Raw genomic sequence first — 13,386 nt, forward strand, 5'->3', positions numbered from 1 at the left:
GCAGCACCAGGCTTTCCAGACTGGCAGCTCTTGGCCACAGGGACTGGTGTGCCCGTGCAGGACATTTTGACAGCTGGCCTACCCCTCTCCCCAGATGCCGTCCCCAGATGAATATCCCACCCTGAGATCCAAGTCTTGCTAGGCCAAGCCCTGGCAAAAGGCCCAACATCTCGTGTCATCGCCCCCTTCCCAGGGCATCCCATTCTACAGGAAACACCCCAGGTAAGTCAGTTCGGGGGACAGGAGAGCACCCGCTTGCTTCGCCATTGCGTTGCTTGGGTCAAAGATGAGAACTCAGATTATCTTGAAGAGAGATGATGACCTAAAAATCATGCTCACTAGGATTACACTGAGGCCCAATGGTGAGGACCATCCGTGGGTCAGTATCCAGAAGATGCTCGTGGCCCTGGCGGAGAGCTGCTGTTTGGGGCTTATAGTGAACCTTCCTTCAAGGCTCCCTGCTGTGGCTGTGGTGTGACTGTTGGCCTCCAGGTGCCAAAGAGGTGCTCAGGCCTTCTGCCTTGCCTGCTGACTCATTCCCCTTCCCAGGACGCCTCCCAGGGAGCCATTGCTTAACAACCCTGGTCCCCTTGTGTCTTTCAGTGGGCCATGGTGGCTAGGGTCTCCATGTGGCCTCACCACGGCAGGTGAGTGGAAGCCACTGGGCTTGCAGGGAGGCAGCAGATGCCATCAGGTTTGGTTTTGGAGGCCTGTGTCTAGGAGGCAGCCCTATGGCCATCGGGCCGGGAGCCCTGGATGTCCGGAGAGGGTGAACTTATCCCTTAAATGTCCCCCCTTCAGCCATCCCATGTGCAGGGGAAGTGAAAATTTGGCTGGGTCCCTGACAATGACCAGAAAGTGCAGGGACACCACCATCAGCACATGTTCAGCTGAGGGCTCTTGCTGCTTCATGGTGTGCCCCATTTCCCATCCAGATGGTGGACATTGACCCCTTGGGGCCACTGGTGTCTGTCCCCAATGGCCCTGGGGTGTTCCTGAAGCCTCGGCCCTGGGAAAGTGCCCCGGGCAGGAGAGCCCAGAGCTCCTGTCACATGCAACCGACTCTCAAGGAGCTTGGTCTCCTTCAGGGCAGCTAGGGAGCATTGTCCTTGGTCCCTTAGGCTGCTGAAGCAGGAAGGACTTACCGAGTATGGAGGGGAATCTTGAGTCCCTGAGCACAATAGGCAATGGCCCCATGCCTATTGTCATGGCACACTAGACCTGAGGGAGTGATCCAGAAGAGGCCCAGCAGGTACAGGGAGAGGGGTCTCTTGCACAGCGGGCAGTGGGCAGCATGCCTTGGTTGCGTGCATGTGGGTGGCCCAGCATCCATTCCTCTGCCTTAAGGACCCTGGGGGCCATGGCTTCCATGTCCTTGAGGGCACCTGCCCAGCTCCATGTGGCCATGCAACAGATGGCCAATCCGTGGGAGGGCGGGGGCCTGGTCCTACCTACCAGGGTACTCACCCTTCACGCTGGTTCCAGCCCCCACAGCATGCTGTGGGAGGGCCTTCTCTCAGGAAGCCTCTGTGCTGAGCCTTCTTGGGGTCAACATCAGCAAGAATCTGTTCCCTCAGGGGCCACACTCTCCATTGTTTCGGGGTCCATGTATGGGCATCTCTGCTACTGTAGCTTGCCCTTTCCTTGTGGTCCCACACCATGTGCTGGCCAGCCTCAAGCCTTGCAATGCACTGCCATGGTTTCAGACTGTCAGCCCTTAGCCACAGGGACAGCGCCCGGTGCAGTACATTTTGACACCTGGCCTACCCCTCTCTCCCCAGATCCCATCCCAGATGAAGATCCTGGTCTGAGGGTCAAGTCTTGCTAGGCCTTACTCCTGCAAGGAGCCCAACATCTCTTGCCCCCATCCCCATTCATCCAGGTTTTCCCGGTAAGCAGGTTCAGGGGATGGGAGAGCACCTGCCCGCGTCACCACTGCCTTGCTTGGGTCAATGATGAGAACTCATACTGTCCCGAAGAGAGATGATGACCTAAAAATCATGCTTAATAGGATTATGCTGAGTCCTAGAGGAGGGGATCATTCCCAGATCAGCATCCCCAGGATGCTCAGGGCCCAGAGGAGGGCTGAAGCTTGGGGCTTGAACTAACCAATCCCTCGAGCCTCCCCGCTGTGACTGTGGGCCTCTAGGGGCCCAAAGGTGTTAAGGCCTTCAGCCTTGCCTGACAACTCATTCACCCTCCCAGGACACCTCCCGGAGAGCCATTACTTGTCAACCCTGGTCTCTTTGTGTCTCTCAGTGGGTCATGCTGTCCAGCGTCTCAGCATGTCCTCAACTATAACAGGTGAGTGGAAGCCCCTGTGTGTGGAGGGAGGTTGCAGATGCTTTCATGGTGGGTTATGGAAGCCCATTTTTGGGAGGCAGCTGCATTGGAATCAGGCCAGGAGCCCTGGATGTCCGGAGAGGGTGGACCTCTCCTTCGAAGGTCCGCCCTTGGGCCCTCCCACGTGCAGGGGAAGTTAAATGTTGTCAGGGTCCCTGACAACTGGGAAGTGCAGGGACATTGCCGTCAGTCCACATTCAGCTGAGGGACCTCGCTGCTTCAAGGTGTGCCCCATGGGACCATCCAGGTGGTGGACGTGGGCCCTTTTGGGCCACTGGTGGCTGTCCCCAATGGCCCTGGGCTGTTCTTGAAGTCCTCACCCTTGATAAGTTGTCCCGGGCTGGAGAACTCAGAGCTCCTTTTGCATACATCGACTCCCAAGGGGCTTGGACCCCCTTGGGGCAGCTGTGGAGTTCCCATCCCCGATCCCTTTGGCTGCTCAGACTGGAAGGGCCCACCAGGCCTAGGAGGGGAATCTCAAGTCCCTGGGTGCAACAGCCAATAGCCCTGGGCCTATCATGGCGGCACTTTAGACCTAAGGGATTGATCTGAGGGAAGAGGCCCAACAGGTGCAGGGAGATGCCCCCCTTGTACAGCAAGCAGAGGGTGGCATGCCTTGTTTGCAGGCACATCTTGTTTGCCCAGCATCCATTTCTCTGCCTTGCGGGGCCTGGGGGCAGTGGCTCCCCGTGTCCTCAAGAAACACCTGCCCAACTCCAGGTGCCACATATGGCTAATGGTGGGAGGGCAAGGGCCTGGCCCTACCTATCAGGGCATGCACACTGCACACTGGGCTGCATGCCCACCATGTGCTACCTCTCAGGAAGCCTATTTGCCGAGCCTTCTCCTGGGGGCCAGCATCACCAAGGCTTGGCTTCCTTGGGGACCATGTTCTCCATAGTTTCCAGGTCCAGGTATGGGCATCTCTGCTCCTGCAGCTACCCTTTCCTTGTGTTCCTCCGCCGTGTGCCAGGCGGTCTCATGTCTTGCCACATGTCACTGGGATTCCAGGTGTGGCCCCTCTTGGATGCAGGGGCAGGTACCTTGGAGCAGGACATTTTGAGAGCTGGCCTACTCCTCTCTCCCAAGATTGCATCCCCAGTTGAAGATCCCACCCTGAGGGCCAAGTCTTGCTAGGCCCAGCACTGGCAAGAGGCCCAATGTTTCATGCCCCCGCACTCCTGCAGGGCATCCTGCTCTACAGTAGGCACCCCTGCTGAGCAGTTTGGGGGACAGAAAGTGCCTGCTCGGGTCGCCACTGCCTTCCTCGGGTTACGCAGCACCAGGCTTTCAGAAATGGCAGCTTTTGGCCGCTGGGGCAGGTGCCCCACAGCAGGACATTTTGACACCTAGACTACCACTCTCTCCACAGATTCTGCCCCAGACCAAGTTCCCGCCCTGAGATTCAAGTCTTCCTAGGCCGAGCCCCAGCAGGAATCCCAACGTCTTGGGTCCCCAACCCCCACCGGGCATCCCACTCTACAGTAAGCACCCCAGGTAAGCAGGTTCGGGGGGCAGGAGAGGGCTTGCCGGCATCACCATTGCCTTGCTTGGGTCAATGATGAGAACTCATATTGTCTCGAAGAGAGATGATGACCTAAAAATCATGCTCAATAGGATTACGCTGAGGCCCAATGGAGGGACCATCTCGGAGTCAGCATCCTGAGGATGCTCAGGGCCCTGGGGGAGTGCTGCAGTTTGGGGCTTGAAGCAACCGATCCCTCAAGCCTCCCTGCTTTGGCTGTGGCCTGACTGTGGGTCTCCAGGTGCCCAAGAGGTGCTCGGGCCTTTGGCCTTGCCTGCTGACCCAACCCCCCTCCCAGAACACCTTCCGGGGTGCCATTGCTTAGCAACCCTGGTCTCTTTGTGTCTTTCAGTGTGCCTTGGTGCCCAGGGTCTCAGTGTGGCCACACACATCGCAGGTGAGTGGAGCCACTGGGCTTCGAGGGAGGCCATAGACGCCAACTGGAGTGGGTTCCGGTGGCCTGTATCTGGGTGGCAACCACATGGGGGTCAGGTTGGGAAACCTGGATGGCCGGAGCGGGTGGATTTCCCCATCGAAGGTCCACCCTTGGGCCATCCCATGTGCAGGGGAATTGAAAGTTTGGCCAGGTCCCTGACATGGACCAGAAAGTACAGGCACGCTGCTATCAGCCAACAATCAGCTGAGGGATCTCGCCCATGTGCCCATCCAGATGGTGGATAAAAGACCCTTGGGGCCCCTGGCAGCTGTCTCCTCAGACCTGGAGTGTTCATGAAGCCCTGGACCTTGGCAAGTTGCCCTGGGCCAGAGAGCTCAGAGCTCCTGTTGCATGCACTTGACTCCCAATGAGCTTGGGCCCCCTCAGGGCAACTGAGGAGTTCCCCTCTCCAATCCTTTGGGCCGCTGAGACAGGAAGGGCCAACCTGGCCTGGGAGGGTAATCTTGAGTCCCTGGGCACAACAGGTGATGTCCTTGGGCCTATCATCACAGCACTCTAGATCTGAGGGAGTGATCCTGGTGATGAGGCCCAGCAGGTGCAAGGAGAGGGACCCCATGCATGGCAGGAATGGGTGGCATGCCTGGTTGCAAGCATGCTGTTAGCACAGCATCCATTCCTCTGCCCTAGGGACCTGGAGGGCCGTGGGTCCCCATGTTCTCGAGGGTCCCAGCCCAACTCCTGGTGTCAGAGATGGCCAATCTGTGGGAGGGTGAGGGCCTGACTTTACATACCAGGGCACCCACCCTTCACACCTGGCCCAGAGTCCACAGCATGCTACCTCTCAGGAAGACTGTGTGCTGGCCCATCTGGGGGGCAGCATCAGCAAGGCTTGGCTCTCATGGGGGCCACACTCTCCATTGTTTCAGGGTCCAGGTATGGGCATCTCGGCTCCTGTAGCCTGCCCCTTTCTTGCAGTTCCCACTGTATGCCAGACAGCCTCATGCCTTGCCATGAGGCACCAGGAAATTGGAACTGGCAGCTCTTGGCTGCAGGGGTAGGTGCCCCGGAGAATGACGTTTTGACACCAGGTCTACCCTTTCTCTCCAAATCACGTACCCAGATGAAGATCCTGCCCTGAGGGCCAAATCTTCCTAGGCCCAGCCTTAGCAACTGGCCCAACGTCTCCTGCCCTGGCACCCTCCATGGTAATCCACTCTCTAGTAAGCTCCCATGGAAAGCAGATTCGGGGGACAAGAGAGTGCCCGCCTGTGTTGTTACTGCCTTCCTTGGGTCATGATGAGAACTCATATTGTCTCAAAGAGAGATGATGACCTAAAAATCATGCTCAATAGGATTACACTGAGGCCCAATGGCAGGGTCCATCCCGAGGTCAGCATCCCAAGGATGCTCAGGGCCCTGCGGGAGTGCTGCAATTTGGGGCTTGAGGTGACCGATCCCTCGGGGTTCCTTGATGTGGCTATGGTCTGACTGTGGGCCTCCAGGCGCCCAGAGGTGCTGAGGCCTTCGGCCTTGCCTGCCGACTCATTCCCCCTACTAGGTTGCCTCCCAGGGAGTCATTGCTTAGCAATTTTGGACTCCTTGTGTCTTTCCGTGGGCTGTGTTGGCCAGGGTCTCAGTTCGGCCTCAACCATGGTAGGTGTTTGGAAGCCATTGGGCCTGGAGGGGGCTGAGATGTCATAGGGGTGGTTTTGGGAGGCTGGTATCTGGGCGGCGGCCTCATGGTCTTTGGTCTGGTAGCCCTGGATATAAGGAGAAGGTAGACTTTCCTCTTGAAGGTCCGCCTTTGGGCCATCTCACCTAAAGGGAAGAGAAAGTTTGGCCATGTCCCTGACAAGGACCAGAAAGTGCATGGACACCACCGTCAGCCCACATTCAGCTGAGGGCTTGTGCTGCTTCACGTTATGACACATTGGCCTGTCCAGATGGTGGACCTGGGCCTGTTGTGCCACTGGCAGCTGTCACCCTTGGACCTAGGCTGTTCCTGAAGCCCCGGCCATTGCCAAGGTGTCCCAGATGGGACAGCCCAGAACTTGTCACATGCACCTACTCCAAGGAGCTTGAGCCTCTTCAGAAAAGCTGGGGAGCTCTCCTCCCAGATCCCTTGGGATGTCAAGACAGAAAGGACCCACCAGGCCAAGGAGGGGAATCAAGTTCCTGGGTGCAACAGGCGATGGCCCTGGGTCTCTCACAGTGGCACTCTAGACCTGAGGTAGTGATTCCGGGAAGAGGCCCAGCAGGTGCAGGGAGAGGGCCCCCCCTGCAAGGGGGGCAGTGGGCAGCATGACCTGGGTGCATGCATGCGGTTTGCCTGGTACCTATTCCTTTGCCCTGGGGACCCTGGGGGCCATGGCTCCCCATGTCTTTGAGGGCACCTGCCAGGCTCAGGGTGTGACAGATGGCCAATCCGTGGCAGGGCGATGGCCTGGACCTAACTACCAGGGCACACACTCTTCACAACTGGCCCCACATCCACAGTGTGCTACTTCTCAGGAAGCATGTGTGCTGTGACCTCTTCTGGGGGGCAGCATCAACAAGGCTCGGCTCCTTCAGGGGCCATGCTCTCCATTTTTTGGGGGTCCAGGTATGGGCACCTCTGCTCCTATAGCCTGCCCCTTCCTTGGAGTCACCCACAATGTGCCAGCCGGCCTAAAGCCTTGCCACAGGGCACCAGGGCTTCGAGACTGGCACTTCATGGCTGCAGGGGCAGGTGCCACACAGTAGGGTGTTCTGACACCTGGCCTACCCTTCTCTCCCCAGATCGTGACCCCAGACAAAGATTCTACCCTGAGGACCAAGTCTGGCTAGACCCAGCCCCTGCAAGAGGCCCAAAGTCTTGGGAATCCATCCACCCACCCCCTGGGGAATCCTGCTCTACAGTGAGCTCCCCTGGTAAGTGGATTCTAGGGATGGTATAACACCCACCTGCATCTTTACTGCCTTGCTTGGATCAATGATGAGAACTCATATTGTCTCAAAGAGAGATGATGACATAGCCACAAACCTAACAGGTGAGTGTAAACAACTGGGCTTGGAGGGAAGCGGCAGATGCCATTGGGGTGGGTCCTGTTGGCCCGTGGGTCCTGGCTCATGGACATTGGCTCAGGAGCCCTGAATGTCTGTAAAGGGTGGAGATCCCCCTTGAAAGTCCGCCCTTGGACCATCTCATATGCATGGGAAACAAATTTTGCATGGGTCCCTGACAAGGACCGGAAAGTGTATGGGCGCCAACGTCAACCCACATTCAGCTGAGGGCTCTTGCTGCTTCATGGCATGCCTCATGGGCCCATCCAGATGGTGGATGTGGGCTCCTTGGGCCACTGGCATCTGTCCACCTAAGCCTTGAGGTGTTCCTGAAGCGCTGGCCCTTGGCAAGTTGCCCCGGGTGGGACAGCCCAGAGCTTCTGTTGCACACACCCAACTCCCAAGGAGCTTGGGCCTCCTCAGACCAGCTGGGGAGCTCTCCTTCCTGATCCCTTGGGTTGTCAAGACCGAAAGGGCCACCAGTCCAAGGAGAGGAATCTTGAGTTCTTGGGTACAACAGGTGATGGCCATGGGCCTCTCGCAGTGACACTCTAGACCTGAGGTAGTGATTCCAGGAAGAGACCCAGCAGGTGCAGGGAGAGGGCCCCCCTGCAAAGGGGCAGTGGGCAACATGACTTGGTTGTATGCATGCCGTTGGCCCGATATCCATTCCTCTGCCCTGGCAACCCTGGGGGCCATGGCTCCCCATGTCTTCGAGGGCACCAGCCAGGCTCAGGGTGCGACAGATGGCCAATCCGTGGGAGGGCAAGGGCCTGAACCTACCTATAAGGGCATGCACACTTCACGACTGGCCCCATGCCTACAGCGTGCTACCGCTCGGGAAGCATGTGTGCCATGCCTTCTTCTGGGGGGGGAGGCTTCAGCAAGACTTGGCTGCTTCAGGGGCCAAGCCCTCCATTTTTTCAGGATCCAGGTATGGGCATCTCTGCTTCTATAGCCTGCCCCTTCCTTGCAGTCATCTGCTATGTGCCGTCTGGTCTAAAGCCTTGCCATGGGGTGCTAGGCTTTTGGGACTGGCACTTCTTGGCTGCAGGAGCAGGTTCCATGCAGCAGGGCATTCTGACACCTGGCTTAACCCTCTCTACCAAGATTGTGTCCCCAGACAAAGATTCTGCCCTGAGGGCCAAGTCTTGCTAGGCCCAGCCCCTGCAAGAGGCTCAAAGTCTCATGACTCAGTCTCCCCAACCCCCCAGCCAGGGTATCCTGCTCTACAGTAAGCACCCCAGATATCAGGTTCAGGGGACAGCATAACACCCGTCTGTGTCATCACTGCCTTGTTTGGGTCAATGATGAGAACTCATATTGTCTCGAAGAGAGATGATGACCTAAAAATCATGCTCAATAGGATTACGCTGAGGCCCAATGGAGGGGACAATGCTGGGGTCAACATCCCAAGGTTGTTTGGCGTCCTGGAGGAGCGCTGTAGTTTGGGGCTTGAGGTGACGGTTCCCTCAAAGTTCCCCGCTGTGGCTGTGACCTTTTGATGGGCCTCCAAGTGCCCAAAGGGCCTCAAAACTTCGAATTTCTCTGCTGACCCTATCCACCTCCCAGGACATCTCCTGTGGAGCCATTGCTTAGCACCTGGTTCTCCTTGTGTCTTTCAGTAGGCCATGGTGGCCAGGGTCTCTGCACAGCTTCAAACATGGCAGGTGAGTGGAAGCCACTGGGTTTAGAGGGAAGTGGCAGGTGCCATTGGGGTGGGTTCGGGTGGCCTGTGTCTGGGTGGCAGTTGCATGGACATCAGACTCGGAGCCCTGGATGTCTGTAAAGGGGGGACTTCCAACTTGAAAGTCGGCCCTTGGACCATCTCATGTGCAGGGGAAGCAAATTTTGCATGGGTCCCTGACAAGGACCAGAAAGTGTATGGGTGCCAATGTCAGACCACATTCAGCTGAGGGCTCTTGCTGCTTCATGGTGTGCCTCATTGGCCCATCCAGATGGTGGACGTGGGCCCCTGGGCCACTGGTGTCTGTCCACCTTGACCTTGATGTGTTCCTGAAGTGCAGGCCCTTGGCAAGTTGCCCCGGGCAGGAGAGCCCAGAGCTCCTGACGCATGTACTGGACTCACAAGGAGCTTGGGCCCATTAGGGGCAGCTGGGGAGCTCCCCTCCTGATCCCTTTGAGTGCATAGACAGAAAGAGCCCACTGGGCCTAGGAGGGGAATCTCGAATCCCTAGGCACAAGAGGCAATATCCCTGGGCCTATGGTCGCAGCACTCTAGACCTGAGGGAATGATCCGAGGAAGAGGCCAAATCGGTGCAGAAACAGGGTCCCCCTGCATGGCAGACAGAGGGTGGCATGTCTTGGCTGCATGCACGTGATTACCGTGGCATTCAATCCTCTGCCCTTGGGGCCCTGGGGTCCATGGAGCCCCATGGCCTCGAGGTCACTTGCCCAACTCCGGGTGTCACAGATGGCCAATCCCTGGGAGGGTGAGGACCTGGTCCTAACTGCAAGGAAATGCACCTTTCACCCCCAGCCCCCCACCCACAGTGTTGCTACCTCTCCAGAAGCCTGTGTGCTGGGCGCTCTCCTGGGGGGCAGCATCAGCAAGTCTCGGTTCCATCGGGGACCATACTCTCCGTTGATTCAGGGTCCAGGTATGGGAATCTCTGCTCCTGTAGCCTGCCCCTACCTTGTGGTCCCCCGATGTGTGTTGGCAATCCTCACAACTTGCCATGCAGCACCAGTCTTTCCGGACTGGCAGTTCTTGGCCGCAGGGACAGGCGCCCCAGTCAGGACATTTTGACAGCTGACCTAACCCTCTCTCCCCAGATGCTATCCCCAGATGATGATCCTGCCCTGAGGTCCAAGTCTTGCTAGGCCAAACCCCGACAAGAGGCCCAGCATCTCGTGCCATCGCCCCCTTCCCGGGGCATCCCGCTCTACAGGAAGCACCCCAGGTAAGCCAGTTCGGGGGATGGGAGAATGCCCCCCTGCATCACCATTGCCTTGTTGGGTCAATGATGAGAACTCATATTGTCTCAAAGAGAGATGATGACCTAAGAATCATGCTCAATAGGATTACACTGAGGCCCAATGGAGGGAACCATCCCTGGGTCAGCATGCAGAAGATGCTTGGGAACCTGTTGGAGAGCTGCTGTTTGGGGCTTGAAGCGACCATTCCCTTGAGGCTCCCTGCTGTGGCTGTGGTGTGACTGTGGGCCTCCAGGTGCCAAAGAGGTGCTCAGGCCTTCTGCCTTGCCTGCCAACCCATTCCCTCTCCCAGGACGTCTCCCAGGGAGCCATTGCTTAACAACCCTGGTCCCCTGTGTCTTTCAGTGGGCCGTGGTGGCCAGGGTCTCCATGTGGATTCAAACATGGCAGGTGTGTGGAAGCCACTGTCTTTGGAGCAAGGCCACAGATGCCATTAGTGTGGGTTTGGGAGATCCGTGTCTGGGAGTCAGCCGCATGAGTGTTGTGCTGGGATCTCTAGATGTCCAGATAGGGTGGATTTCCCAATTGAAGCTCCCCCCTTGGGCCATCGCATGTGTAGGGGATGTGAAAGGTTGGAGGGGTCCCTGACAAGGGCTGGAAAGTGCAGGGATGCCACCATCAGCACACGTTCATCTGAGGGCTCCTGCTACTTTATTTTGTGCCCCATGGGCCTGTACAAATGGTGGACTTTGGCCCCTTGGGGCCACTGGCGGCTCTCCCCCTCAGCCCTTGGGTGTTCCTGAAGCCCCGGCCCTTGGCAAGGTGCCCTGGGCAGGAGAGTCCAGAGCTCCTGTCACACGCAACTGACTCTCAAGGAGCCTGGGCCTCCTCAAGGCAGCTGAGGAGCACCATCCCTGATCCCTTAGCCCGCTGAAGCAGGAAGGGCTTACTGGGCCTTGGAGGGGAATCTCGAGTCCCTGGGCACAACAGGCGATGGCCATGCACCTATCGTCATGGCACTCTAGACCTGAGGGAGTGATCCAGAAGAGGCCCAGCAGGTGCAGGGAGAGGGCTCTCTTGCACAATGGGCACTGGGTATTATGCCTTTGTTGCATGCATGCAGATGGCCCAGCATCGATTCCTCTGCCCTGGGGGTCCTGGGGGCTGTGGCTCCCCTTGTCTTCAAGAGTACCTGCCCAGCTCCAGGTGCCACAGTTGGCCAATGGTGGGAGGGAAAGGGCCAAGCCCTACTACCAGGGCATGCACACTGTATGCTAGGCTGTGTGCCTACCACATGCTACCTTTCAGGAAGCCTATGTGTCTGGCCTTCTCCTGGGGGCCATCATCAGCAAGGCTTGGCTCCCTTGGGGCCACTCTCTCCATTGTTTCAGGGTCCAGGTATGGGCATTTCTGCTCCTGTAGCCTACCCCTTCCTTGCATTCCTCTGCCATATGTTGGGCAATCTCATGCCTTGCCACGCATTGCCAGGATTCTGGGAGTGGTAGCTCTTGGCCGCTGGGGCAGGGACCCTGGAGCAAGGCATTTTGAGAGCTGGCCCCCAGATTGTGCCCCCAGTTGAAGATCCCGCCCTGAGCCAAGTCTTTCTATGCCCAAAACTGGCAAGAGGACCAATGTCTCATGCCCCCGCATGCCCCTGGGGCATCCTGCTCTACAGTAGACACCCCTGATGAGCAGTTTCGGGGGATGGAGAGCACCTGCTCAGGTTGCCACTGCCTTCCTTGGGTCAATGATGAAAACTCATATTACCTCAAAGAGAGATGATGACCTAAAAATTATGCTCAACAGGATTACACTGAGACCCCATGGAGAGAACAACCCGGGATCAGCATCCCAAGGATGTTGGAGGCCATGGGGGAGTGCTGCAGTTTGCGGCTTGAAGTGACTGATCCCTTGAAGTTCCCCACTTTGGCTGTGACCTGACTGTGGACCTCAAGGTGCCCATGAGGGGTTCAAGCCTTCGGTCTTGCCTGCCAACCCATTCTATCTGCCAAGATGTCTCCCGGGGAGTCATTGCTTAGCAACCCTGGTCTCCTTGTGTCTTCCACTGGGCCCATGGTGGCCAGGGTCTAGGTGCAGCCTCAACCATGGCAGGTGATTGGAAGCCACTGAGCTTGGAGGGAGGACTCAGACACCACTGGGGTAGGTTTGGGAGGCCGGATCTGTGTGGCAGCCACATGGGCATTGGTCTGAGAGTCCTGGATGTCCAGAGAGGGAGGACTTACCCCTTGAAGGTCCGCCCTTGGACCATTCTATGTGCAGGGGTGTGAAAGGTTGGCCAGGTCCCTGACAAGGACCAGAAAGTGCAGGGACCCCACTGCCAGTCCACTATCTGCTGAGGGCTCTTGCTGCTTCATGGTGTGCCCCATGGGTCCATCTAAATGGTGGATGTGGGCCCCTTGGGGCCATTGGCAGCTGTCCCTCTCGGCCCTGGGTTGTTCCTGAAACCACAGCTGTTGGCAAGATGCCCCGAGCGTGAGAGCCCAGGGCTCCTATTGCATGTACCTGACTCCAAGGAACTTGGTCCCCCCTGTGGCAGTAGGAGACCTCCCCTCCCCAATCCCTTGGGCCACTGAGACTGGATAGGTCCTGCTGGGACTTGGAGAGGAATCAAGAGTCCCTGGGCACAACAGGTGATGGCCGTGGGCCTCTTTCTGGGGCACTCTAGTCCTGAAGGAGTGATCCTGGGGAAGAGGTCCAGCAGGTGCAGGGAGAGGCCTCCCATGCATGGCAGACATTGGGCTGCATGCCTTGACGGCATGCATGCATTTCACCCGGCATTCATTCCTCTTTCCTGGGGGCCATGGTTCCCCGTGTCCTTGAAGGCACATGCCCAGCTCTGGGTGCCACAGATGGCCAATCCATGGGAGGTCAAGGGCCTGGCCCTACCTACCAGGGCACACACCTTTTACGCCCGGCCCCCTGTCCACAATATACTACCTCTCGGGAAGCCTGTGTGCCAGGCCTTCTTGAGGGGCACCATCAGTAAGGCTAAGCTCTGCAGGGGCCATGCTCTATGTTGTTTCAGGGTCCAGGTATGGGCATCTCTCCTCCTGTAGTCTGCCCCTTCTTTGCAGTCCCCTGCTGTGTGCAGGTTGGCCTAACACCTTGCCACACCATGCCAGGCTTTTGGGACCGGCAGCTCTTGGCTCAGGGTCAGTTG

At 57.8% G+C, this 13,386-nt stretch overlaps 7 non-coding genes across 7 annotated transcripts; all 7 read left to right on the forward strand.

The window, feature by feature from the left end:
• The first annotated feature begins 277 nt into the window (after window positions 1-277).
• LOC114196560 (small nucleolar RNA SNORD115) lies at window positions 278-358 on the forward strand. Its single transcript, XR_003606725.1, has one exon. It is a non-coding gene; the product is annotated as a small nucleolar RNA SNORD115 (small nucleolar RNA).
• Window positions 359-1,946: 1,588 nt separating this feature from the next.
• Window positions 1,947-2,027, forward strand: LOC114196564 (small nucleolar RNA SNORD115). The gene has a single exon (XR_003606729.1). It is a non-coding gene; the product is annotated as a small nucleolar RNA SNORD115 (small nucleolar RNA).
• Window positions 2,028-3,895: 1,868 nt separating this feature from the next.
• Window positions 3,896-3,976, forward strand: LOC114196538 (small nucleolar RNA SNORD115). Its single transcript, XR_003606704.1, has one exon. It is a non-coding gene; the product is annotated as a small nucleolar RNA SNORD115 (small nucleolar RNA).
• A 1,577-nt stretch (window positions 3,977-5,553) lies between these two features.
• Window positions 5,554-5,633, forward strand: LOC114196555 (small nucleolar RNA SNORD115). The gene has a single exon (XR_003606720.1). It is a non-coding gene; the product is annotated as a small nucleolar RNA SNORD115 (small nucleolar RNA).
• Window positions 5,634-8,608: 2,975 nt separating this feature from the next.
• Window positions 8,609-8,689, forward strand: LOC114196537 (small nucleolar RNA SNORD115). Its single transcript, XR_003606703.1, has one exon. It is a non-coding gene; the product is annotated as a small nucleolar RNA SNORD115 (small nucleolar RNA).
• Window positions 8,690-10,285: 1,596 nt separating this feature from the next.
• On the forward strand, window positions 10,286-10,366 carry LOC114196549 (small nucleolar RNA SNORD115). Its single transcript, XR_003606715.1, has one exon. It is a non-coding gene; the product is annotated as a small nucleolar RNA SNORD115 (small nucleolar RNA).
• Window positions 10,367-11,946: 1,580 nt separating this feature from the next.
• LOC114196562 (small nucleolar RNA SNORD115) lies at window positions 11,947-12,027 on the forward strand. Its single transcript, XR_003606727.1, has one exon. It is a non-coding gene; the product is annotated as a small nucleolar RNA SNORD115 (small nucleolar RNA).
• Window positions 12,028-13,386: the final 1,359 nt, after the last annotated feature.

The sequence above is a fragment of the Eumetopias jubatus genome, unplaced genomic scaffold (genome assembly GCF_037043125.1).
Source record: "Eumetopias jubatus isolate StellerSeaLion01/CBP00866 unplaced genomic scaffold, mEumJub1_p1.0 scaffold_7, whole genome shotgun sequence".
Classification (NCBI taxonomy): Eukaryota; Metazoa; Chordata; class Mammalia; order Carnivora; family Otariidae; genus Eumetopias; species Eumetopias jubatus.